The following is a 26,733-nucleotide window of genomic DNA, read 5'->3' as shown; positions in this document are numbered from 1 at the left end:
CTGCGTATAGTGATTCAGTTCTAAACGACCATCATCGAGTTCATCAAATCAAATGTACATTGTCAAATCAAATTTTATTGGTCACATACACATGGTTAGCAGAAGTTAATGCGAGTGTAGCGAAATGCTTGTGCGTCTAGTTCCGACCATTGCAATAATATCTAACAAGTAATCTAACAATTTCACAACAACTACCTTATACACACAAGTGTAGAGGAATGATTAAGAATATGTACATAACAATATATATGGATGAGCGATGGCCGAACGGCATAGGCAAGATGCAGTAGATGGTATAGAGTACAGTATATGCATATGAGATAAGTAATGTAGGGTATGTAAACATTATATAAAGTGATGTTGTTTAATTCCGTAAAACCTCCATCCGAGATTTCGGGAAAACCAGGGAATTTAAAAAAAAAGTTCCAATAATTTTGCAAGGCCAGTCATGCACATATCCAGTTTTTTTTGTTATTGCCGGTGGGGTGCTATGATGAGGCATCGCCAATAGGCGGGACTTTGAGACAGTGGATTGAGCTAAACCATTGCATTGTGAACCACATAGCAGACCACACGTGAGTTAGTACGGCTCTAGCGATCAACAGAAATGACGGTAACCTAAACCGCAACAGGCATCTATTTGAACTTGGTGCTAAGTGCAGGCGGTAGTTCGTTGCACGGGCAGACATGTGCATTTGGGACCTGTAGCATCAACTCCAACGGATCGCCTTTCTGAAACTTATGACTTCATTTTTTGCATAATTTTTTTGCGTCTTTTTCCAAGGACTTGCAAGTGCATGCATGGGCTTTATCGTTTGGTTTAGGGGCTACCAAAAAGGCTATACCCTAACAGTTAGATCATCGGAACAGCCAGCCTACATGGTCTGGTAATTTGTTTATGAAAGGTATCCTGGCACACAGTCTGACATTATTGACTGGGCAGACATTTCGTGTGATGGGACTCTCCAAACTCTGAAGGTAAGACATCTCTAGTCTACAGCAGAGTGCAGGGTTATACACCTGTGATGTAATGCGTGGTCCGCGTTATTTTATAACCTTTACACATGACTGATTTCTCGTGGTTTGGACGGCTCTTGGCATCATTTAACTCACTTTTCTCTTTATACCTCATAAGGCGAGCTCGTGGAGGGTTATTTGAAAAGAGGCAAGCTGTGACGCAAGTTATATTTGAATAGTGTTTTCTTTTCCAATGGCTCTTTCAATGATCCCCAAGTTGCGCAATGCTATTTGAGCAATAATTGGATATGATTTACGGGCAATCGCGCAAGAGAGGGTTAATCATGTAAACTCATGCAGTGGGTATTGGGTATGTACTGTGCTTAATACATAACCACACACATTGCCCCATGAAATCAAATCAGCAGTAGGCAGTGACGCGTTATTGCATTCTCTAGCAAACCGCACCTTTGTGGTTTTCACAGTAGCCGAGTACCAGGGTGAGAGTAATTCTCACGCCTATTGGATGAAATAGATAGGCTATATTTGTGTATGAGACAGACAGGGTTATCATGTTAAGACTGCCGTAGATAATGTTATCACAGCTGTTTAGTCTGGGCTGTCTATTCTACCCCCTGTTGTAATTAGTGTGGTACAATAGCAGCTATAGACCTCATTACATCATTGTTCAACACGGAGAAACTCATTGTATGGCTATTCATCTATACTGAACAAAAATATAAACGCAACATGCAACAATTTCAGATTCTTCTGAGTTAGAGTTCATATAAGGAAATCAGTCAATTGAAATTAATTCATTAGGCCCTAATCTATTGATTTAACATACTGGGCGGTGGCGCATCCATAGGTGGCCCACCCACTTGGGAGCCAGGCCAACCAACTGGGGTGCCAGGCCCAGCCAATCAGAATGAGTTTTTCCCCCATTACATGATCTGGCAACAGCTCTGGTAGACGTTCCTGCAGTCAGCATGCCAAATGCACACTTCCTCAAAACTTGGACATCTGTGGCATTGTGTTGTGTAACAAAACTGCACATTTCACAGTGGCCTTTTATTGGCCCCCAGCACAAGGTGTACCTGTGTAATCATCATACTGTTTAATTAACATCTATGCAACACCTGTCAGGTGGATGGATTATCTTGACAAAGGATAAAATACTCACGAACAGGGGTGTAAAAAAAAATTCTGTCACAAACCATGAGAGAAATATGCTTTTTGTGCGTTATGGAACAATTCTGGGATCTTTTATTTCAGCTCATGAACCACGGGACCAACACTTTACGTGTTCCGTTTATATTTTATCAGTGTATGATTGAATAGCGAGGTAAAACAAGGCATTGTTATGACCTGGTAATATATCTTGCTACACTAATATCACTCATAGTCCTATATCATATTCAAATCAAATTTAATTGGTCACATACAGATGTTAATGCAAGTGTAGCAAAATGCTTGTGCTTCTAGTTCCGACCATGCAGTAATATCTAACAAGTAATCTAACAATTTCACAACAACTACCTTATACACACAAGTGTAAATGAATGAATAAGAATATGTACATATAAATATATGGATGAGCGATGGCCGAAACGGCATAGGCAAGATGCAGTAGATGGTATAGGGTACAGTATATACATTAGAGATAAGTAATGTAGGGTATGTAAACATTATATAAAGTGGCATTGTTTAAAGTGACTAGTGATACATTTATTACATCCTATTTTTAATTATTGAAGTGGCTAGAGATTTGAGTCAGTATGTTGGCAGCAGCCACTCAATGTTAGTGATTGCTGTTTAACAGTCTGATGGCCTTGAGATAGAAGCTGTTTTTCAGTCTCTCGGTCCCAGCTTTGATGCCCCTGTACTGACCTCACCTTCTGGATGATAGCAGGGTGAACAGGCAGTGGCTCGGATGGTTGATGTCCTTGATGATCTTTTTGGCCTTCCTGTGACATCGGGTGGTGTAGGTGTCCTGGAGGGCATGTAGTTTGCCCCCGGTGTTGCGTTGTGCAGACCTCACTTCCTTCTGGAGAGCCTTACGGGTGTGGGCGGAGCAGTTGCCGTACCAGGTGGTGATACAGCCCGACAGGATGCTCTCGATTGTGCATCTGTAAAAGTTTGTGAGTGCTTTTGGTGACAAGCCAAATTTCTTCAGCCTCCTGAGGTTGAATAAGCGCTGCTGCGCTGCCTTCACCACGCTGTCTGTGTGAGTGGACCAATTCAGTTTGTCCGTGATGTGTACACCGATGAACTTAAAACTTTCCACCTTCTCCACTACTGTGCCATCGATGTGGATAGGTGTATGCTCCCTCTGCTGTTTCCTGAAGTCCACGATCATCTCCTTTGTTTTGTTGACGTTGAGTGTGAGGTTATTTTCCTGACACCACACTCTGAGGGCACTCACCTCCTAACTGTAGGCCGTCTCGTCGTTGTTGGTAATCAAGCCGAACTACTGTAGTGTCGTCTGCAAACTTGATGATTGAGTTGGAGGCGTGCATGGCCACGCAGTCATGGGTGAACAGGGAACACAGGAGGGTGCTGAGAATACACCCTTGTGGGGCCCCAGTGTTGAGGATCAGCGGGGTGGAGATGTTGTTTCCTACCCTCACCACCTGGGGGCTGCCCGTCAAAGTCCAGGACGCAGTTGCACAGGGCGGGGTCTCGACCCAGGGTACAGGGTATAAGGGCAATAATAGCTACACAGCACACGTGCAATAACTATTAGGTCTGTTATTCATAAGCGGTTTTGAGTGCTGCTACCCACCACTGATTACAGCATATAAATCCCTATACACAGTGATATGAATCAGCTATGAGCATTGGTTTACATTCCAGTCTGTGCACCATGCTATGTGTGGCTCCGCAGGTCAAACCCAGGCTTACTTTGTTTGGGTATCGATCCACCGGCCTCATTAGTGGGTTTTGACCAGAGCGATGCCCCATCTTGACAAGGCTTCGCTCCAACGCTTAACTCTTCCGCGTCGCCAACGCTGCGCTTGAAATATGCATAAAGTTCAACCTCTTCTACCGCTCCGCTAGTAGGGTCCTCGCCGCTCACCTTCCCACAATCCTCTGCACATTTTCTCTGTCTGCCCTTGTTGAAAATGAATGGGGGTGGAACTTCTCCTGAATTCCCAGTTGGAGAAAACCCTGCATTACTCTGTGTGTGGGAGCTCAGACAGGGGCGTGGGCGGCCTGACTCCACCGGCTCTGTCAGGCGCTTTCCTCCAACCGCCCACAGAGCAGCGAGGATTAGGACAGGGCCTGGTGTTCTGGATGTTTTTTTGTTCTGCAGCCTCACTGATTTGACCCGCTAGGATGTTTTCTGTCAGACTTAAAGCTGCAATATGTAACTTTTTTGGGCAAAAAGTCCAAATCCACATAAAAATGTGAGTTATAGATCTGTCATTCTCATTGAAAGCAAGTCTAAGAAGCGGTAGATCTGTTCTATGTGCACAATTTCTATGCTTCCCGTTTTCTATGCTTAAGTTTCATGTTGGCTCCTTTTACTTTCGGTTTTGTACACCAGCTTCAAAATGCTGAAAATACAATACTTTTGGTTCTGGAAAAGATATTTCACAGCGGTTAGATGGTACAATGATTCTCTACACTACACTTGCTTGTTTTGTCACATGAACTGAAATTCGGCGAACTATTAGAGTTGTAACAACCAAAGCTTTGACTTGTAAGTCTGTCTGTCTGGGGGTTTTCAATAAAGCTTCTGACAAAGAACATTACAGCAATACAGTGTGATGATGAGAGATATACACTATATGGCCAAACGTTCGACAAGCAGGTGTCCACATACATCTCATTCCAAAATCATGGGCATTAATATGGAGTTCATTCCCCCATTGCTGCTATAACAGCATCCACTCTTCTGGGAATGCTATCTACTAGATGTTGGAAAATTGCTGCAGTGACTTGCTTCCATTTAGCCAAAAGAGCATTATTGAGGTTGGCCACTGATGTTGGGTGAATAGGCTTGGCTTGCTGTCGGTGTTCCAATTCATCTCAAAGGTGTTCGATGGGGTTGAGGTCAGGGCTCTGCAGGCCAGTCAAGTTCTTCCACAATGATCTCGACGAGTGATGGAAAAAGTAACCAATTGTCATACTTGAGTAAATGTATAGATACCTGAATAGAAAGTTACTCTAGTAAAAGTGAAAGTTATTAAAATACTACTTGAGTAAGTCAAAGTATTTGGTTTTAAATATACTTAAGTATCAAAAGTAAATGTAATTGCTCAAATATACTTAAGTATCAAAAGTAAAAGTATACATTTATATTAATCAAATCAAAATGTATTTGTCACATGCACTGACTAAAACAGGTGCAGACCTTACTGTGTAATGTTTACTTACAAACCCTTAACCAACAATGCAGTTTTAAGAAAAGTAAAGTTAAGAAAATATTGACTAAATAAACTAAAGTAACACAATACAATAATGAGGCAACAGTATATACAGGGGATACAGGTACAGAGTCAATGTCTTAGGTTAGTCGAGGTAATATGTACATGTTGTTAGGGGTAAAGGGGCACACTGTTTTTAAAATGTATAGATAGCCAGGGGCACACTCCAACACTCAGACATTATTTACAAAAGATGCATTTGTGTTTAATGAGTTCACCAGAGGCAGTAGGGATGACCACGTGTTCTCTTGAAAAGTGCACGAATTTGACAATTTTCCTGTCCTGCTAAGCATTCAAAATGTATGGGTACTTTTGGTTGTCAGGGAAAATGTATGGAGTAAAAAGTACAATATTTTCTTTAGGAATGTAGTGAAGTAAAAGTTGTCCAAAATATAAATAGTAAAGTACAGATACACCAAACAACTACTTAAGTAGTACTTTAAAGTATTTTTACTTCAGTACTTTACACCACTGATCTCAACAAACCATTTATGTATAGACCAAACTTTACATTTGGCACTATGCAATCGGGCAGTTAGCATTCTCCTGGCATCCGTCAAACCAAGATTAGTCCCTCGGACTGCCAGATGGTGAAGCGTGATTTATCACTCCAGAGAACACATTTACATTGCTCCAGAGTCCAATGGCGGCGAGCTTTACACCACTCCAACCGACGCTTGGCATTGCGCATGGTGATCTTAGGCTTATGTGCGGCTGCTGGGCCATGGAAACCCATTTCATGAAGCTTCCGACAAACAGTTCTTGTACTGACGTTGCTTCCAGAGGCAGTTTGGAACTCGGTATTGAGTGTTGCTACCGAGGACAGACGATTTTTACGCGCTACACGCTTCTGTACTCGGCGGTCCCGTTCTGTGAGCTTGTGGGGCAACTCTAGCAGGGCAGAAATTTGACGAACTGACTTGTTGGAAAGGTGGCATCCTCTGACGGTGCCATGTTGAAAGTCACTGAGCTCTTCAGTACGGGCCATTCTACTGCCAATGTTTGTCAATGGAGATTGCATGGCTGTGTGCTCGATCTTTATTCACCTGTCAGCAACGGGTGTGGCTGAAATAGCCGGATCCACTAATTTGAAGGGGTGTCCACATACCATGTAGTGTATATGTACAGGTCTTCTAAAGTCAAACCTCATCAGCTTGTTCTGGTGAGATTCTGTTCAAGTTGCATGACGAGCTGAGTGTGTATGTTGTTGATTAGCTGCTGCAATTATTTTAATATTGGGTAACATGCTTTCTCTGCTCTTTTTGCGAATCGGTTTCTGATTGAGAGAATTGCGCCATGTAAAATATGTTTTTATCCATCCACTGTCCTTGCTCCCTTTAGCAACCACACATAGAATGCCGCACTTTCAATACAAAATCCCTTTGCAAAATCAAATCAGACAATTGGTGAAAGAGCATTAGCTCAGGAGTTAACGCAAGTCTTCAGATCTCAGGCAAGGTAACTCATTGGCTCATTCACTAATTGGCTCCCCTGTAACTATTCCCCAGGTCGTTGCTGTAAATGAGAATGTCTTCTCAGTCAATTTACCTGAACAAATAAAATAAGGGTTAAATAAATCCATAAAAGCACCTCCATTACATGTGGCGTGATAGAACCTACAACAAGTCATTTGATTGGTGATCCACACCTCAGCAGCAGGAACAAAAGGAATTCAGCAAGGGTGGGTGTGATGTGCAGTTAGAAAATAGATCTCTCCCCGTATACACAGTAACTCACCTCCTCTCTCCCGTTTCTGCAGGCACAATGCCTCTCCCAAAGCCTTCTGTATACACGCTTAACATTTTGCTTGTCTCCAGAGGCTCCTAGAGCAGCCAGCGACCTCTGACTTGCGTCAAGCCGCCATGCCCCAGTGCCTTGTTAGGCAAACTGGCCTTAATTGGATTCTTTGTAAAGGGCTAATTTATGCCAAAGGACTGAGATCTGGTTAGAGGAGGGATAGAGAGGGGTGAGGGAGAAGGAAAGTGATGGTGGTGGTGGTGGTGGGGGGGAGGGGGGGTAGAGAAGGAAAGAGAGGGATTTTAGGACTGGGGGAGAGTGAGAAAGAGAAGGATGGAGGAAGGAAGTACAGAAGCTGATCAGTAGAAAGACAGAGGAAGCAAAATCAATCTCAGGAGAGCAAAATAAACCAACAAAGAAAGTAATTACGGGGAAGCAGCTAACCAGAGGCATGCAGTCGCATCACTGGGGTACGCTTCACTGCCTCCTCTCCTACTCTCTCCCTCCTCTCCCTCTCTCTCTTCCACACTCTTTCGCTTTTTCTTTCTTTCTTTCCCTTCCTGTTTCTGTCTCCCCCCCCCCCCCCCCACACACACACATTCCTGAGAGGACCTGGGAAATTTCATCCTGTCAGTGCTCCTTTCACCTTAAAGGGCAAAGATGGAACGCCTGGGAGAGAGAGACACTCGTAACAGCTAAAGGTCAGGCTGTCCATAATTAAAGCAGCCAGGTGATACATAGTCAATGAGGTGGCTGGGAGAACAAATGGAACGACAATGGGTGACCACACAGGAGTATCTGCCCCGTTGAGTAGTAAAAGCAGAGTATTTATGCTTATTCTGACTAGAGTGCACTGTCTACATCCAGTATCTGTAACAGGTGTGAGAGTATACATTTCACTTGTTTAAATGAATTTACCATACCCCTGCAATAGAGCGCGTGTTCGTACATTTCATTATTCCTGTTGTGACCTCTGTTTATGTCTGTGTCCACAAAAATACACACAGAGACCCTTCTATTGCTCAGAGTTTATCTAATAGCTAGATACAAATGTAGACTTTTCAGAGTTATCTTCATTCCTATCATGCCCCAAGTCCCCATCTTACACACAGCCATAGCAGAGATGGAAGAGCAAGCAAGACACCCTAGTCTGAGTTTTTTTTTGGTTCAATGAAAGTCAATGAACTAAGTAGACCAGACCCAGCTGCTATTGCATTGGTGTCTATGGGAGACCCACCCCATTAAGTAGACCGGAACTGACAATTATATTCAATGGTAAACAGCCGGAGTGAACTATCTTCATTTATCCACCATCTTTGGTCCTAGTACTAACACGGTAAGTGGTGGTTTTCCTCTCGGTTTTGGGGGATGTGTCATAGAGAGAGATTGAGGACTCTAGATGGATATAACATGGAGATTGATGAGCATGGACATTATTGAGTCCTCTATCTATCTCTATGGGTAATTCATTCACTCTTTACATAATTCATTGGCTGCTTGGTTGATATGAAACCGTTATTACTTACTGTGAATCAAATAAAATGTTATTTGTCACATGCGCCGAATACAACAGGTGTAGACCTTACAGTGAAATGCTGAATACAACAGGTGGAGACCTTACAGTGAAATACTTACTTACAAGCCCCTAACCAACAATGCAGTTAAAAAATACGGATAAGAATAAGAGCTAAAAGTAACAAGTAATTATAGAGCAGCAGTAAAATAACAATAGCGAGACTATATACAGGAGGGTACTGATACAGTCAATGTGCGGGGGAACCAGTTAGTTGAGGTAATATGTGCATGTAGGTAGAGTTATTAAAGTGACTATGCATAGATAACAACAGAGAGTAGCAGTGGTTTAAAGTGGGGGCGATGGGGGGCACTGCAAATAGTCTGGGTAGCCTTTGACAAGATGTTCAGGAGTCTTATGGCTTGCGGGTAGACTCTGTTTAGATGCCTCTTGGACCTAGACTTGGCGGTCCGGGACCACTTGCCGTGTGGTAGCAGAGAGAACAGTCTATGACTAGGATGGCTGGAGTCTTTTACAATTTTTAGGCCTTCTTCTGACACTGCCTTGTATAGAGGTCCTGGATGGTAGGAATCTTGGCCCCAGTGATGTACTGGGCCGTACGCACTACCCTCTGTAGTGCCTTGCGGTCGGAGCCTGAGCAGTTGCCATACCAGGCAGTGATACAACCAGTCAGGATGCTCTCGATGGTGCAGCTGTAGAACCTTTTGAGGATCTCAGGACCCATGCCAAATCTTTTCAGTCTTCTGAGAGGGAATAGGTTTTGTTGTGCCCTCTTCATTACTGTCTTGGTGTGCTTGGACCATGATAGTTTGTTGGTGATGTGGACACCAAGAAACTCTCAACCTGCTCCACTACAGCCCCGTCGATGAGAACGGGGACGTGCTCAGTCTTCTTTTTCCTGTAGTTCACAATCATCTCCTTTATCTTGATTACGTTGAGAGAGAGGTTGTTGTCCTGGCACCACACGGCCAGGTCTCTGACCTCCTCCCTCAAGACCGTAGTTGATCAGGCCTACCACTGTTGTGTCATCAGCAAATGTAATGATGGTGTTGGAGTCGTGCCTGGCCTGTCAGTCATGAGTGAACAGTGAGTACAGGAGGGGACTGAGCAGCACCCCTAAAGTGCCCCTGTGTTGAGGATCAGCATGTTGGATGTGTTGTTACCACCTACCCTTACCACCTGGGGGCGGCCTGTCAGGAAGTCCAGGATGCAGTTGCAGAGGGAGGTGTTTAGTCCCAGGATCCTTAGCTTAGTGATGAGCTTTGAGGGCACTATTCTGTTGAACGCTGAGCTGTAGTCAATGAATAGCATTCTCACATAGGTGTTCCTTTTGTCCAGGTGGGTATGGGCAGTGTGGAGTGCAATAGAGATTGCATCATCTGTGGATCTGTTGGGGCGGTATGCAAATTAGGGTGGGTCTAGGGTTTCTGGGATAATGGTGTTGATGTGAGCCATGACCAGCCTTTCAAAGCACTTCATGGCTACTGACGTGAGTGCTACGGGTTGGTAGTCATTTAGGCAGTTTACTAGAGGTCGACCGATTCTGATTTGTCAATGCCGATACCAATTATTGGAGGACCAAAAAAGCCGATACCGATTAATCGGCCGATTTAAAAAAAAAAAAAAAAAAAAAAAATGTTTTTATTTATTTATTTGTAATAATGACAATTACAACAATACTGAATTAACACTTATTTTAACTTAATATAATACATCAATAAATTCAATTTAGCCTCAAATAAATAATGAAACATGTTCAATTTGGTTTAAATAATGCAAAAACAAAGTGTTGGAGAAGAAAGTAATATGTGCCAATGTGCAATATGTGCCATGTATGTGCCATGTAAAATATGTGCCTTGTAAAATATGTGCCATGTAAAATATGTGCCATGTAAAAAAGCGAACGTTTAAGTTCCTTGCTCAGAACATGAGAACAAATGAAAGTTGGTGGTTCCTTTTAACATGAGACTTCAATATTCCAAGGTAAGAGGTTTTAGGTTATAGTTAATATAGTATTTATAGGACTATTTCTTTCAATACCATTTGTATTTCATATACCTTTGACTATTGGATGTTCTTATAGGCACTATAGTATTGCCAGTGTAACAGTATAGCTTCCGTCCCTGTCCTCGCCACTACCTGGCCTCGAACCAGGAACACATCGACAACAGCCACACTCGAAGCAGCGTTACCCATCGATCCACAAAAGCCGCAGCCCTTGCAGCGCAAGGGGAATAACTACTCCAAATCTAAAAGTGAGCGACGTTTGAAATGGTATTAGATGCTGCTCAGTCAGACTGCTCTATCAAATCAGACCTAATTATAACCTAATAACACACAGAAATACAAGCCTTTGGTCATTAATATGGTCGAATCCGGAAACGATTATTTCGAAAACAAAAAGTTAATTATTTCAGTGAAATACGGAACTGTTTGGTATATTATCTAACGGGTGGCATCCCTAAGTCTAAATATTCTTGTTACATTGCACAACCTTCAATGTTATGTCATAATTACGTAAAATTCTGGCAAATTAGTTCGCAATGAGCCAGGCGGCCCAAACTGTTACATATACCCTGACTCTGCGTGCAATGAACGCAAGAGAAATTACACAATTTCACCTGGTTAATATTGCCTGCTAAACTGGATTAGTGCTTATGATTGGTTGTTTTTTATAAGACAAGTTTAATGCTAGCTAGCAATTTACCTTGGCTTCTACTGCATTCGCGAAACAGGCAGGCTCCTCGTGGAGTGCAATGGTTAGAGCGTTGGACTAGTTAACTGTACGGTTGCAAGATTGGATCCCCTGAGCCGACAAGGTGAAAATCTGTTCCTCGGCTGTCATTGAAAATAAGAATGTGTTCTTAACTGACTTGCCTAGTTAAATAAAGGTATTGAAAAAAAAAATACATCTGAAATTGGCGCTCAAAAATACAGATTTCCGATTGTTATGAAAACTTGAAATCGGCCCTAATTTATCGGCCATTCCGATTAATCGGTCGACCTCTACAGTTTACCTTAGTGTTCTTGGGCACAGGGACTATGGTGGTCTGCTTAAAACATGTTGGTATTACAGACTCGGACAGGGAGAGGTTGAAAATGTCAGTGAAGACACTTTCCAGTTGGTCAGCGCATGCTCGCAGTACACGTCCTGGTAATCCATCTGGCCCTGCAGCCTTCACATCGGCTGCGGAGAGCGTGATCACACAGTCTTCCGGAACAGCTGGTGCTATCATGCATGTTTCAGTGTTATTAGTTTAGCTCGTCTGGTAGGCTCGTGTCACTAGGCAGCTCTCAGCTGTGCTTCCCTTTGTAGTCTGTAATGGTTTGCTTGTCGGATGTGGCAGGGCTTGCATCAGAGCCGGTGTTGTATGACTTGATCTTAGTCCTGTATTAACGCTTTGCCTGTTTCATGGTTCGTCGGAGGGCATAGCGTGATTTCTTATAAGCTTCCGGGTTAGAGTCCCGCTCCTTGAAAGCGGCAGCTCTAGCCTTTAGCTCAGTGAGGATGCTTCCTGCAATCCATGGCTTCTGGTTTGGGTATGTACTAGAGGTCGACCGATGTTCTCAACATGAGAACATATGAAAGCTGGTGGTTCCTTTTAACATGAGTCTTCAATATTCCCAGTTAAGAAGTTTTAGGTTGTAGTTATTATAGGAATTATGACGTGTTGACTATTTCTCTCTGTACCATTTGTATTTCATATACCTTTGACTATTGGATGTTCCTATAGGCACTTTAGTATTGCGAGCTTAATCTTGGGAGTTGATAGGCTTGAATTCATAAACAGAGCTGTGTGTCAAGCATTTGCTAATAGCTGCAGGCAAACGCAGTAAAGTGCTGTTTGAATTAATGCTTACAATTCTAATGATGCCTACCACCGCTCAGTCAGACTGCTCTATCAAATCAAAGACTTAATTATAATGAACACACAGAAACACAAGCCTTTTGGTCATTAATATGGTCAAATTCGGAAACTATCATTTCGATAACAAAATGTTTATTCTTTCAGTGAAATACAGAATCGTTCTATATATTCTGTTATATTGCTGTTCCATTGCACAACCTTCAATGTTATGTCATAATTATGTAAAATTCTGGAAAATTAATTACGGTCTTTGTTAGGAAGAAATGGTCTTTACACAGTTCGCAACGAGCCAGGTGGCCCAAACTGCTGCATATTACCCTGACTCTGCTTGCACGGAACGCAAAAGAAGTGACATAATTTCTCTAGTTAATATTACCTGCGAACATGCATTTATTTTAACTGAATATGCAGGTTTAAAAACATACACTCTGTGTATTGATTTTAAGAAAGGCATTGATGTTTATGGTTAGGTACATTTGTGCAATGATTGCTTTTTTTCGCAATAATTTGTTAAACCATCACCCGTTTGGCGAAGGTGAAGTAGGCTGTGATTCGCTGGTAAATGAACAGGCACCGCATTGATTATATGCAACGCAGGACAAGCTAGTTAACCTAATAATATCATGTGTGTACCATGTGTACTTAACTAGTGATTATGTGAAGATTGAGTTTTTTTTATAAGATAAGTTTAATGCTAGCTAGCAACTTACCGTGGCTCTGCAGCCACAAGGTCCTTTTGTTGTTGTAGTTGGCCAGCCAGTCTCCTCATGGATTGCAGTGTAATCGGCGTCCAAAAAGGCAGATTACCGATTGTTATGATTAATCTGTCGACCTCTAGTATGTACGTATGGTCACTGTGGGGACGACGTCATCGTTGCACTTATTGATAAAGCCAATGACTGATGTGGTGTACTCTTCAATGTCATTGGATGAATCCTGGAACATATTCCAGTCTGTGATAGCAAAACAGTCCTGTAGCTTAGCATCTGCTTCTTCTGACCACTTTTTTGTTGATCTAGTCACTGATGCTGCCTGCTTTAATTTGTGCTTGTAAGCAGGAATCAGGAGGATAGAATTATGATCAGATTTTCCAAATTAAGGGCAAGGGAGAGCTTTGCATGCGTCTCTGTATGTGGAGTATTGGTGGTCCAGAGATCCTTTTCCCCTCTGGTTGCACATTTTTAACATGCTGATAGAAATTTGGTAAAACGGATTTAAGTTTCCCAGCATTAAAGTCCCCGGCTACTAGGAGCGCCGTCTCTCGGTGAGGGTTTTCTTGTTTGCTTATGGCGGAATACAGCTCATTCAATGCTGGCTTAGTGCCAGCCTCTGACTGTGGTGGTATGTAAACAGCTACAAAGAATACAGATGAGAACTCTCTCAGTAGGTAGTGTGGTCTACAACTTATCATGAGAATCTCTACCTCAGGCGAGCAATAGCTCGTGACTTCCTTAGATATCGTGCACCAGTTGTTGTTTACAAAACACATAGACCGCCACCCCTTGTCTTACCAGACGCCGCTGTTCTATCCTGCCGGTACATCATATAACCAGCTGTATGTTGATATTGTCGTTGTTCAGCCACGACTCCGTGAAGCATAAGATGCTACAGTTTTTAATGTCCCGTTGGTAGTTTAATTTTCTGCGTAACTCATCGATTATATTCTCCAAAGATTGCACATTTTCTAGCACAATGGAGGGAAGTGGGGGTTTATTCGATCGCCTACAAATTCTCAGAAGGCATCCTGACCTTCGGCCCTTCTTTCTCCGACCTCTTCACACAGATCACGGGGATCGGGACCTATTCCTGAGGAAGCAGTATATCTTTTGCGTCGGGCTCATCAGATTCATGGATTCAAATCAAATCAAATCAAATCAAATTTTATTTGTCACATACACATGGTTAGCAGATGTTAATGCGAGTGTAGCGAAATGCTTGTGCTTCTAGTTCCGACAATGCAGTGATAACCAACAAGTAATCTAACTAACAATTCTAAAACTACTGTCTTATACACAGTGTAAGGGGATAAAGAATATGTACATAAGGATATATGAGTGAGTGATGGTACAGAGCAGCATACAGTAGATGGTATCGAGTACAGTATATACATATGAGATGAGTATGTAGACAAAGTAAACAAAGTGGCATAGTTAAAGTGGCTAGTGATACATGTATTACATAAGGATGCAGTCGATGATGTAGAGTACAGTATATACGTATGCATATGAGATGAATAATGTGGTAAGTAACATTATATAAGGTAGCATTGTTTAAAGTGGCTAGTGATATATTTACATCATTTCCCATCAATTCCCATTATTAAAGTGGCTGGAGTTGGGTCAGTGTCAATGACAGTGTGTTGGCAGCAGCCACTCAATGGTGGCTGTTTAACAGTCTGATAGCCTTGAGATAGAAGCTGTTTTTCAGTCTCTCAGTCCCAGCTTTGATGCACCTCTACTGACCTCGCCTTCTGGATGATAGCGGGGTGAACAGGCAGTGGTTCGGGTGGTTGTTGTCCTTGATGATCTTTATGGCCTTCCTGTAACATCGGGTGGTGTAGGTGTCCTGGAGGGCAGGTAGTTTGCCCCCGGTGATGCGTTGTGCAGACCTCACTACCCTCTGGAGAGCCTTACGGTTGAGGGCGGAGCAGTTGCCGTACCAGGCGGTGATACAGCCCGCCAGGATTCTGCTAGTTCGTGGTGAGTAATCGCAGTCCTGAGAGATGATAGCGGCAACATTATATACAAAATAAGTTAATAATAAGTTCCAAACAACGCAAATAAACAAACAAAACACAATCGGCTGGGTGCACGTAAAACGTCTGCCTTCTTCTCCGGCGCCATCTAGAGAAAATGCAGTATGTGGGGTTGGCTTTTAAACAAGAATAAAGAAAAGGGAGGTATCTGTGACTTTAATACTAGACATTACTCGTTGTTACTTGAGAATGTCAATGGAACTCATTCATAGAAGACCTGCGCTCAAATAGTAATTGTCTTCTTACAAATAACTTAACCTGTGCTTGAGTGAGCTTGCCTGGGGGAGAAAATGTAACCAACTGAGTAGTCCCAAAAGTACTGCTGTTTTGAGTGAGGATATTTTGAGGATGTCCTCCTGGGATAGTCAAAGCATATCTCGGTCTATAATGCATGTATCATATTGGCTATAGTGAACCTGGCGGTGTTCATCCTCTGCCCGCGGGGTAAGAAAGAGGCCCATATTTGCATTGTGGGGAGTTTAATGATAGCTGGCTGAGAGACGGTTAGCTTGCCTCAGGGACCACGACAACCCATCAACAACAGGAAGCAAATTTTGAAACTCTCAATTCAGCACTGCGGGGAGTTAGAGAAACGGAAGAGAGGAACGAGGAAGAGGGAGAGAGAGAAATTAGAGAGAAACAAAAGTGTCTTGGCATAGTGCCTTGTGGGTAGTTACCGTATCCAGGCCACGGCGAGTCATTTCTCAGTTGATCTGTCACTCTCGTCTTGCTCTGGGTGCGTGTGTTCTCATCTCACACATCTTTCAGCATAGAAATAGGAATATCGAATCAAATTTTATTGGTCACATACACGTTATTGCAGGTGAAGCGAAATGCTTGTGTTTCTAGCTCCGACAGTGCAGTAATATCTAACAATTTCACAACAATACACACAATACACACACATCTAAAAGAATGGAATTAAGAATATATAAATATTTGGACAAGCAATGTCAGAGCGGTACAGACTAAAATAGGGTACAATGGAATAGAATACATTATATACATATGAGATGAGTAATGCAAAATATGTAAACATTATAGTGTGTGTGTGAGGAGATCACGCTAAGTGAGAGAATGTGTTAAACATACTGTGTCTTGGTGATTTCAATGAGGAGTATGAAGAGGAGATATCAATATGAGCTAAACTCATTGTTCATGTGATCCTTATTCGTGTAACAACTTATTCAAAGCACAAACACACACACACACACACATGTTTGTTTTACTATCCTTGTGGGGACGAAACAATTGATTCCCATTCAAAATCATTCTTTCCCTAACCTCTAACCTTAAACCCAAATTGAACCCCTAAATGTGACCTAAAACAGCCTTTTTCCTTGTGGGGACCAGCGAAAATGTTCCTTGTTTTACTATCCTTTGTGAGGACTTCTGGTCTCCACATGGTTAGTAAAAACACACACCCACATGTTGTTTTACTATCCTTTGTGAGGACTTCTGGTCTCCACATGGATAGTAAAAACACACACCCACATGTTGTTTTACTATCCTTTGTGAGGACTTCTGGTCTCCACATGGATAGTAAAAACACACACCCACATGTTGTTTTACTATCCTTTGTGAGGACTTCTGGTCTCCACATGGATAGTAAAAACACACACCCACATGTTGTTTTACTATCCTTTGTGAGGACTTCTGGTCTCCACATGGATAGTAAAAACACACACCCACATGTTGTTTTACTATCCTTTGTGAGGACTTCTGGTCTCCACATGGATAGTAAAAACACACACCCACATGTTGTTTTACTATCCTTTGTGAGGACTTCTGGTCTCCACATGGATAGTAAAAACACACACCCACAGACTTCCGGCATTTGTTATGTTACTTATGTAGTTGTCACATCTGGTTGAGGACAGAAGTTGAACAGGAAGGATCTGTATGAAGAAATGAAAACATACAGGGTTTCATACCACAAAGCCTGCAATAATATACATGATTATATAGAAGACCTGTGTTCAAATACTATTTTAAATACGTTGTCTGTGCATGATTGAGCTTGCCTGGCAAAATGTTCTTATGTATTTGAAAGATTTCAAATAGTATTTGATTCCAGGTCCGTTTTCTGCAGCTGTGTTCTGTCTACAGTGCATTTCACAATCAAGAAACATAGTTGCTCTGAAGAAACTTCCCTCTTTTATTTATGTATTCCTAAGTATGACAGGGAGTGTGTTGCTTTCCCCCACACAAACTTTAGGGATTGTTGTCACTACTTTTTGGAATCGATCTCTGTTGTCTTCTACTCCCCTTTCACATCATCTCTCCATCTCCCACTCTATTTTCCATATCTTTCTTTCCTACACACTTTCCCTCCTGTTTTCCCTCCATTTCTCTTTCCATCCCTTTGCTCCCTGTCTCTCACTCACTCTCTCCCTCCCTCTGGCGATTCTCATCACTAATCTCTGTTAGCAGCAGTAACCTAACCTCCCTCTCTACCATGCCTGTCCCAGAGATACCGCAGCCCCGGGCAGGATGTGTGGCCCTTCCTGATCCTCGTACTCGACACTCAAAATAGAAACTAGCTTTCAGAAGGTGCCTATATAGAGGTCTATATCTGTCATGCAACAACAACCGCCCCTCCTCTGCACCACTTCCTGGACTTGAACCCCAGTGGGTGCTGGGTAGAAGGCGGTGATATATTTCTCCCAACGCCAACCACTGATACAGGGTCAGATAACTTTACATCTTCCGAAATGGATTAGGGTTGAGGCAGCCTGTTGCAATTCAAGGTAATGTGTGCATTTCTTAAAATACCTATTCAGATTGGGGAAAGGGTCACTTGGCAGGGTCTGGAGTGGGGTGAGCGGGGTCTGGTACATATAGAATACTCATTAGTCTGAATTAAGGAATGCATCCTTCCTCTGGTTCCTTTACAGTGGAGGCCCATGGCTATTACCACTGATGACATTAATCATGAGCCTTTTCCCGGAATGCTGGGGAGAATCTATTCTAGACCAATCAATGGCAGTATGTGTGGGAGGCATGGGCATATCACATAAGCCCTGGGGATTTACTGCTGACATTTGCATTGGCTCATCATGGGATTTTCAATACCATGATGGATGTCATTTATGGTGCAAGGAGGGTGTGTGTGCGCATATGTGTGTGTGTGTGTGTTGTGGTAGGGCAGGTGTCTCTGAGTGTGTGTGTGTGTGTGTACGCATAAATCAGTGTGTCCACATCCGTGTGTGTATGCGTGCTGGTATGTGTCTCTACGTGTGAGTCACTGTGTGTGTCCCCTTTATGCGGTGGTGTATCCCACCCTATACTGCGTATCCTGAGGTAAAGCCAGCCTAGTAGGTCTGTCTATGAGAGCCTTGATGAAAAGCGTTGATGAGGTCAGTCAGGCCTGCAGCTATCATCATTTATCGTAATTTAGGACGGGTCATTTCAGCCTTTGGTGATAAGGGAGAATGGACCCATCATATCTATTGTGTGGTTGAAGGACCGTTGAAACGGTGAGGTCAGAATGTCGAGGGCAATTCAGAGGAGGGCAGGTCCTTGTGTCTATGGAGAGAGGCTGGTTGGTGGATAAATATGTGGCGTCGTTGCAGTCACGTAGGTTATCAGATCCCACAATGCAAGGAGAAATCAGAGGAACCAATACTTGTACGTGAATATGATATTTGTGAAGATGATACCAATCCAACAGGTGCAGAGTGACTGTAAAAAAGACAACTGGCAACGTCACCCTCCTCACAGGATCAGCTTGCGCTTGAAAGAACAAGGTGCCAACAGGGAAGAACAGAGAAGTGACTTGTGGTACCACACATTTGGAGGCCACAATTTCTGCTCTCTTTCCATTTTTCATAAATATAGTCCACACTGGTACACTTCTGGGGTTTTCTCTAGCTTCCTCAATTCAGCACACTAGTTGAAGTGTCACTTTCAACTACTTAGCTGCAACTGAAACGTGAAAAGTCAGACTAGAGAAAGTTTGTGGCAGGATGCAGTGTTGGCTGTAAAACAGATTTGAGCCAACAACACATTACCATATTTACTGACAGGGTTGAATCCTTGTTGATGTTCTCAGGTTACAAATTCATGTATTTATATAACCGTGATAGACCAGAAGTGTTGGTTTTATTGGCGCGACTATAGTATGTATTGGTTGAAGCACAATGTTAAATTAATATCTAATAACCAGCAGCATACCGCGCTGCATCCCACTGCAGGCTTGCCTCTGAAGCTAACCAGGGTTGGTCCTTGCCGGTCCCTGGATGGGAGCCCAGATGCTGCTGGAAGGGATGTTGGAGGACCAGTAGGGGTCACTTTTCTGAACAAAAATATAAACCGCAACATGCAACAATTTCAAAGATTTTACTGAGTTACAGTTCATATAAGGAAATCAGTCAATTGAAATGAATCAATTAGGCCCTAATCTATGGATCTTATATTTCCTACCTTAAAAAAAGGCAGGACAATGGCACATCAATGGGACTCAAGATCTCGTCACAGTATCGCTGTGCATTCAAATTGGCATCGATAAAATGCAATTGTGTTCGTTGTCTGTAGCTTATGCCTGCCCATACCATAACTCTCTTCACAACATTGACATCAGCAAATTGCTCGCCCACACAACTCCATACATGTGGTCTGCGGTTGTGAGGCCGGTTGGTCGTACTGCCAAATACTTTAAAACAACGTTGGAGGTGGCTTATGGTAGAGAAATTAACATGAAATTCTCTGGCAACAGCTCTAGCGGACATTCCTGCAGTCAGCATGCCAATTCACGCTCCCTCAACTTGAGACAAAACTGCACATTTTAGAGGGGCCTTTTATTGTCCCCCAGCACAAGGTGCACCTGTGTAATGATCTTGCCGTTTAATCATCTTCTTGATATGCCACAACTGTCAGGTGGATGGATTATCTTGGCAAATGAGAAATGCTCACTAACAGGGATGTAAACACATTTGTTTAAAAAATTTGAGAGAAAAAATATTTTTGTGTCTATAGAAAATCTGAGATCTTTTATGTCAGCTCATGAAACATGGGACCAACTCTTTACATGTTGCATTTATATTTTTGTTCAGTGTAGCTCTCAAGGCAGTGAAGGGGACATTTTGGGACGTTAAACCGGTGTCCTGACTCTCTGTGATCATTAAAAAGTCTCATGGCATTTATTGTAAGAGTAGGTGTGGTAACCCTGGTGTCATGGCAAAATTCTCAACCTGGCCCCCTAATCATCCCCCTAATTTTATATATTACTCCTCACCTCTCCAGCTGATGTGTGGCGAGAGTTCTGGAACAAAATGTCTGCTGTGCATCACTAAACTTTGATGATCTTCATCAGATGACACTCATAGGACTTCATGTTATACAATACATGTATGTTTTGTTCGATAAAGTTCATACACTGCTCAAAAAAATAAAGGGAACACTAAAATAACACATCCTAGATCTGAATGAATGAAATATTCTTATTAAATACTTTTTTCTTTACATAGTTGAATGTGCTTACAACAAAATCACACAAATTATCAATGGAAATCAAATGTATCAACCCATGGAGGTCTGGATTTGGAGTCACTACAGGCGGAAAACCACACTACAGGCTGATCTAACTTTGATGTAATGTCCTTAAAACAAGTCAAAATGAGGCTCAGTAGTGTGCGTGGCCTCCACGTGCCTGTATGACCTCCCTACAATGCCTGGGCATGCTCCTGATGAGGTGGTGGATGGTCTCCTGAGGGATCTCCTCCCAGACCTGGACTAGAGCGAGACGTGATGTCCCAGATGTGCTCAATTGGATTCAGGTCTGGGGAACGGGCGGGCCAGTCCATAGCATCAATGCCTTCCTCTTGCAGGAACTGCTGACACACTCCAGCCACATGAGGTCTAGCATTGTCTTGCATTAGGAGGAACCCAGGGACAACCGCACCAGAATATGGTCTCACAAGGGGTCTGAGGATCTCATCTCGGTACCTAATGGCAGTCAGGCTACCTCTGGCGAGCACATGGAGGGCTGTGCGGCCCCCCAAAGAAATGCCACCCCACACCATGACTGACCCACCGCCAAACTGGTCATGCTGGAGGATGTTGCAGGCAGCAGAACGTTCTCCACGGCGTCTCCAGACTCTGTCACGTCTGTCACATGTGCTCAGTGTGAACCTCCTTTCATCTGTGAAGAGCACAGGGCGCCAGTGGCGAATTTGCCAATCTTGGTGTTCTCTGGCAAATGTCAAACGTCCTGCACGGTGTTGGGCTGTAAGCACAACCCTCACCTGTGGACATCGGGCCCTCATACCACCCTCATGGAGTCTGATTCTGATTGTTTGAGCAGACACATGCACATTTGTGGCCTGCTGGAGATCATTTTGAAAGGGCTCTGGCAGTGCTCCTCCTTGCACAAAGGCGGAGGTAGCGGTCCTGCTGCTGGGTTGTTACCCTCCTATGGCCTCCTCCACATCTCTTAATGTACTACATGCTCTGGACACTACGCTGACAGACACAGCAAACCTTCTTGCCACAGCTCGCATTGATGTTCCATCCTGGATGAGCTGCACTACCTGAGCCACTTGTGTGGGTTGTAGACTCCGTCTCATGCTACCACTAGAGTGAAAGCACCGCCAGCATTCAAAAGTGACGAAAACATCAGCCAGGAAGCATAGGAACTGATAAGTAGTCTGTGGTCCCCACCTGCAGAACCATTCCTTTATTGGGGGTGTCTTGCTAATTGCCTATAATTTCCACCTGTTGTCTATTCCATTTGCACAACAGCATGTGAAATGTATTGTCAATCAGTGTTGCTTCCTAAGTGGACAGTTTGATTTCACAGAAGTGTGATTGACTTGGAGTTACATTGTGTTGTTTAAGTGTTCCCCCAATTTTTTTTAGTTTAGTTTACATTGGTGCGTTATGCTTAGTAGTTCCAAAACATCCAGTGATTTTGCAGAGAGCCACATCAATTTACAGAAATACTCACAATAAACAATGATAAAAGATACAACTATTATGCATGGAATTATAGATGCACTTCTCCTTAATGCAACTGCTGTGTCAGATTTAAAAAAAGCTTTACCGAAAAAGCACACCATGCAATAATCTGAGTACAGCGCTCAGACAACAAATCAAGCCATACAGATATCCGCCATGTTGTGGATGTAAAGGATGTGAAATGGCTAGCTAGTTAGCAGTGGTGCGCGCTAATAGCGTTTCAATCGGTGACGTCACTTGTTCTGAGACCTTGAAGTAGTTGTTCCCCTTGCTCTGCAAGGGCCGCGGCTTTTGTGGAGCGATGAGTAACGATGCTTCGAGGGTGACTGTTGATGTGTGCAGAGCGTCCCTGGTTCGAGCCCAGGTCGGGGCGAGGGGACGGACGTAAAGTCTATACTATTACATTGATGCTGTTGACCCGGATCACTGGTTGCTGCGGAAAAGGAGGAGGTCAAAAGGGGGTGAGTGTAACGGATGTGAAATGGCTAGCTAGTTAGCGGTGGTGCGCGCTAATAGCGTTTCAATCGGTGATGTCGCTTGCTCTGAGACCTTGAAGTAGTGGTTCCCCTTGCTCTGCAAGGGCCGTGGCTTTTGTGGAGCGATGGGTAACGATGCTTCGTGGGTGTCAGTTGTTGATGTGTGCAGAGGGTCCCTGGTTCGAGCCCGGGAATGGGCGAAGGGACAGACAAAAGTTATACTATTACATGGAGTCAACAGAAGTCAGAAATAACATTATAAATATTCACTTACCTTTGATCTTCATCAGAATGCACTCCCAGGAATCCCAGTTCTACAATAAATGTTTGATTTGTTCGATAAATTCCATTTATGTCCAAATGCATCCTTTTTGTTTGCGCGTTTAGCCCAGTAATCCAAATTCATGACGCGCAGACCAGACAAAGTCAAAAAGTTCCGTTACAGTCCGTAGAAACATGTCAAACGAAGTATAGAATCAATCTTTAGGATGTTTTTAACATAAATCTTCAATAATATTCCAACCGGAGAATTCCTTTGTCTTCAGAAATGCAATGGAACGCAAGCTAACTCTCACGTGTGCGCGCGTGACCAGCTCATGCCACTCTGCCAGACCACTGACTCATTCAGCTCCCATTCCCCTCTCCTTCACAGTAGAAGCATCAAACAAGTGTCTAAAGACTGTGGAAGCCTTAGGAAGTGCAATTTGACCCCATAGACACTGTATATTCGATAGTCAGAGTGTTTTCTATCCAAATCTAATAATATGCATATATTAACAACTGGGCCCGAGTAGCAGGCAGTTTACTCTGGGCACCTTATTCATCCAAGCTACTCAACACTGCCCCCAGCCATAAGAAGTTTAAGCTAGTTAGGGAGATATGAGTCTTCAGCTTCAGTGATTTTTGCAGTTCGTTCCAGTCATTGGCAGCAGAGAACTGGAAGGAAAGGCGGCCAAAGGAGGAATTGGCTTTGGGGGTGACCAGTGAAATATACCTGCTGTTAAAGCCTACTGGTATTGTAAGTATAAAAGCAAAGCTTGCTTGCATATAATAATGTAGTATAATGTCTTAGTGTGGGGTGGGAAGAATGCAATACATGACCATGTATGAGGAACAAATCATGTTATTTTTGGAGCATGTGCTCTAAAGCCGTGTTCACATTGGCAGTTTTGAAGTGACTCAAATCCTATTTATTTGCATATCTGAATCGAATCTGTTCTTTTTCCTGCAGTCTGACCAACCAAAAATACACATGGAATCGGATTTTTAAGCCACGTTTGGTCTGAAGTCAGATACAAATCTGATTCCTGGCCATGTGACTTGTGTCTGAACGGTCAAATCTGATTTATTTGCCCTCAAGTGGTTTTTAGACTGTTATTTGGAATATCTTGTTGTATGCTAGCAACTCTGTTGACAGTTTGACATGAACTTGTGGTAGCTAACTAGCTTGTTAATTGTTTACAAAAAAATGGTGAATGTGCTAGAAAGCTACCCAGCTAGCTAGTTGACTGCTGTGGCTAGCTAGCTAGTTGACTGCTGTGGCTAGCTAGCTAGCTAGTTGACTGCTGTGGCTAGCTAGCTAGCTAGTTGACTGCTGTGGCTAGCTAGCTAGTTGACTGCTGTGGCTAGCTAGCTAGCTATGGGAATACCCTTTTTCAGCTTCAGACAAATGCCTACCTCTCACTTGTTTTTAATAGAGGTATGGGTCCCACTACTGGGCTAACTGTGTGGCAGCAGTATCTCTGTCATCCTGATTTCACTGACTGATGGTTAAGGGCTTTGAGGTCTCTCGCACTTGCTCGCTCTCTCTCTCTCTCTCACTCTCTCTCGCTCTCTCCTGCTCTGAGCCCCTGTGTATATTTGTGTAAGACTGCTTGTGAAGCCTGTAATTGAGTGTGTCCACCCACCTCTCTGCAGCAGAATCAGTCAAGGGAAGAAGGCTTCTTTCTTTTGTGACACACACTTCGGCTGCAGTGCCATCGCCCATTCCTATGCAAACCATACACCAAAGATCACCCTTTTTGCTGGTGCAGGCTAGAGTCCAAACACGCACACGCACACAAACATGACACACGCACAAACATGACACGCACACAAACATGACACACGCACAAACATGACACGCGCACAAACCTCACACGCGCACAAACCTCACACGCGCACAAACATGACACACACACACACACACACACACACACACAAACCCTCCATCTCTACCCACTATGCAGTGGAGACCTAATGCACATACATACACACTATCTAAAAGCAATCAAACCTCAGAGCTAATGTGAATTCCTGGGAACCGGAGCTTAATCTGATCACCCTGATGCAGGAGAGCTTTCCTGCAATGCAAGAAATGTAAAACTTGTAGTAAAACTTGTAGTATTTGTGGTTTAAAAAGGCAAACTGTCTTAAATGAAGATCCAAAATCTGTATGCTCTAACCTCATCTCCCCACTGTGCTTAATAACAGTTCAGTTGGGCCTATTTTATCTCCTGACTGGTGACAAAATTGTATTTCATTACCCTATAAATGTGGCAACAGTGTGACCTCATGGAATGCACTCTCTCTCTCTGGCTTGTGTGTGTGTGTGTCTGTGTGTCTGTGTGTATGAGGAAGGTAGGCATGAGGATTTGTTGCCATCCCGCTGAGCAGTACCTAACTAAAATAGCATACTAAGAAAAAAACAGAATGTGGAACCACAGGGTGAGATGATTGACATGGCTTGTATTCTTTCCCCTGTGTGCAAGTTAATGACTGCACTGCTAGTTCAGCAAGTGATAAGATGTGGTTTTCCGGGTGAAAGGGGGTTATTGCAAGAGTTGTATCAGCTGCTTGTTGTCTGTGGGTTTTTATCAGTCACATCCCATATGGTAAAAAAATATTTCAAATACATGTATATTTGTTACATTTTGCTCAACTGCATGTAAAGCCTTTAAATGTATTCCAGATATGCATGTACATACATTTAGAATCTTTGCTCAAATGCTTGGAAATTTTCCAGAAATGCATGGCTATGACATCTAGTCTACAGGGTGGCCAAAGTGTTTCCTAATTTGACTTCTTAAATTACTCTTTATGTATTGATCAATGGAGATACTTTTTCTAGCCACCAAGCCAAAACGTTGGCAGTGATATATAATTAAAATTCTGATGGTGAGGAAAAAAATGGTCATCTGAATCAGGGTTAGTTTGGCAGCTGGGGTGAAACAGGAGCGATTATGATAGAGGAACCCAAGTCTAGATTTAACTTTAGCCTGCAGATTTGATATGTGCTGAGAGAAGGACAGTGTACCGTCTAGCAATACTCCCAAGTACTTGTATGAGGTGACTACCTCAAGCTCTAAACCCTCAGAGGTAGTAATCACGACTGTGAGGAGAGGGGTATTCTTCTTACCAAACCACATTACATTTTGTTTTAGAGGTGTTCAGAACAAGGTTAAGGGTAGAGAAGGCTTGTTGGACACTAAGAAAGCTTTGTTGTAGAGCATTTAACACACAATATCCAGGGAGGGGCCAGCTGAGTATAAGATTGTATCATCTGCATATAAATGGTTGAGAAAGCTTCCTATTGCCTGAGCTATGTTGTTGATGTAAATTGAGAAGAGCGTGGGGCCTAGGATGGAGCCTAGGGGTACTCCCTTGGTGACACGAAGTGGATGAGACAGCAGATTTTCTGACTTTATACACTGCACTCTTTGAGAGAGGTAGTTAGCAAACCAGGCCAAAGACCCCGCAGAGACAACAATACTCCTTAGCTGGCCCACAAGAATGGAATGGTCTACCGTATCAAAAGCTTTGGCCAAATCAATAAAAATAGCAACACAATATTGATTAGAATCAAGAGCAATGGGGACATCATTGAGAACCTTTAAGGTTGTAGTGACACATCCATAACCTGAGCGGAAACCATATTGCATACCAGAGAGAACTCTATAGACATCAAGAAAGTCAGTTGATTATTAACAAATCTTTCCAACACTTTTGATAAACAGGGCAAAATAGAAATAGGCCT

The 26,733-nt window shown here is 43.0% G+C and overlaps 1 protein-coding gene across 2 annotated transcripts in view; it reads left to right on the top strand.

Moving 5' to 3' along the window:
- Positions 1 to 546: 546 nt before the first annotated feature.
- Positions 547 to 26,733, top strand: part of LOC115133630 (RAS guanyl-releasing protein 2-like) — a 73,577-nt gene continuing 47,390 nt past the window's right edge. The window contains exon 1 of one of the 2 annotated variants that reach the window (XM_029667066.2): positions 547 to 978. The gene's annotated coding sequence lies outside the window, so the exon portion shown is untranslated. Of the gene's footprint in view, positions 979 to 17,927; positions 18,036 to 26,733 lie in introns of those variants that run through there. The other variant, XM_029667065.2, reaches the window with a different exon arrangement.

The sequence above is a fragment of the Oncorhynchus nerka genome, linkage group LG8, assembly GCF_034236695.1.
Source record: "Oncorhynchus nerka isolate Pitt River linkage group LG8, Oner_Uvic_2.0, whole genome shotgun sequence".
In the NCBI taxonomy this organism is placed as follows: domain Eukaryota; kingdom Metazoa; phylum Chordata; class Actinopteri; order Salmoniformes; family Salmonidae; genus Oncorhynchus; species Oncorhynchus nerka.
The sequence above is the reverse complement of the archived record's forward strand: the minus strand, read 5'-3'. Positions and strand labels throughout refer to the sequence as shown.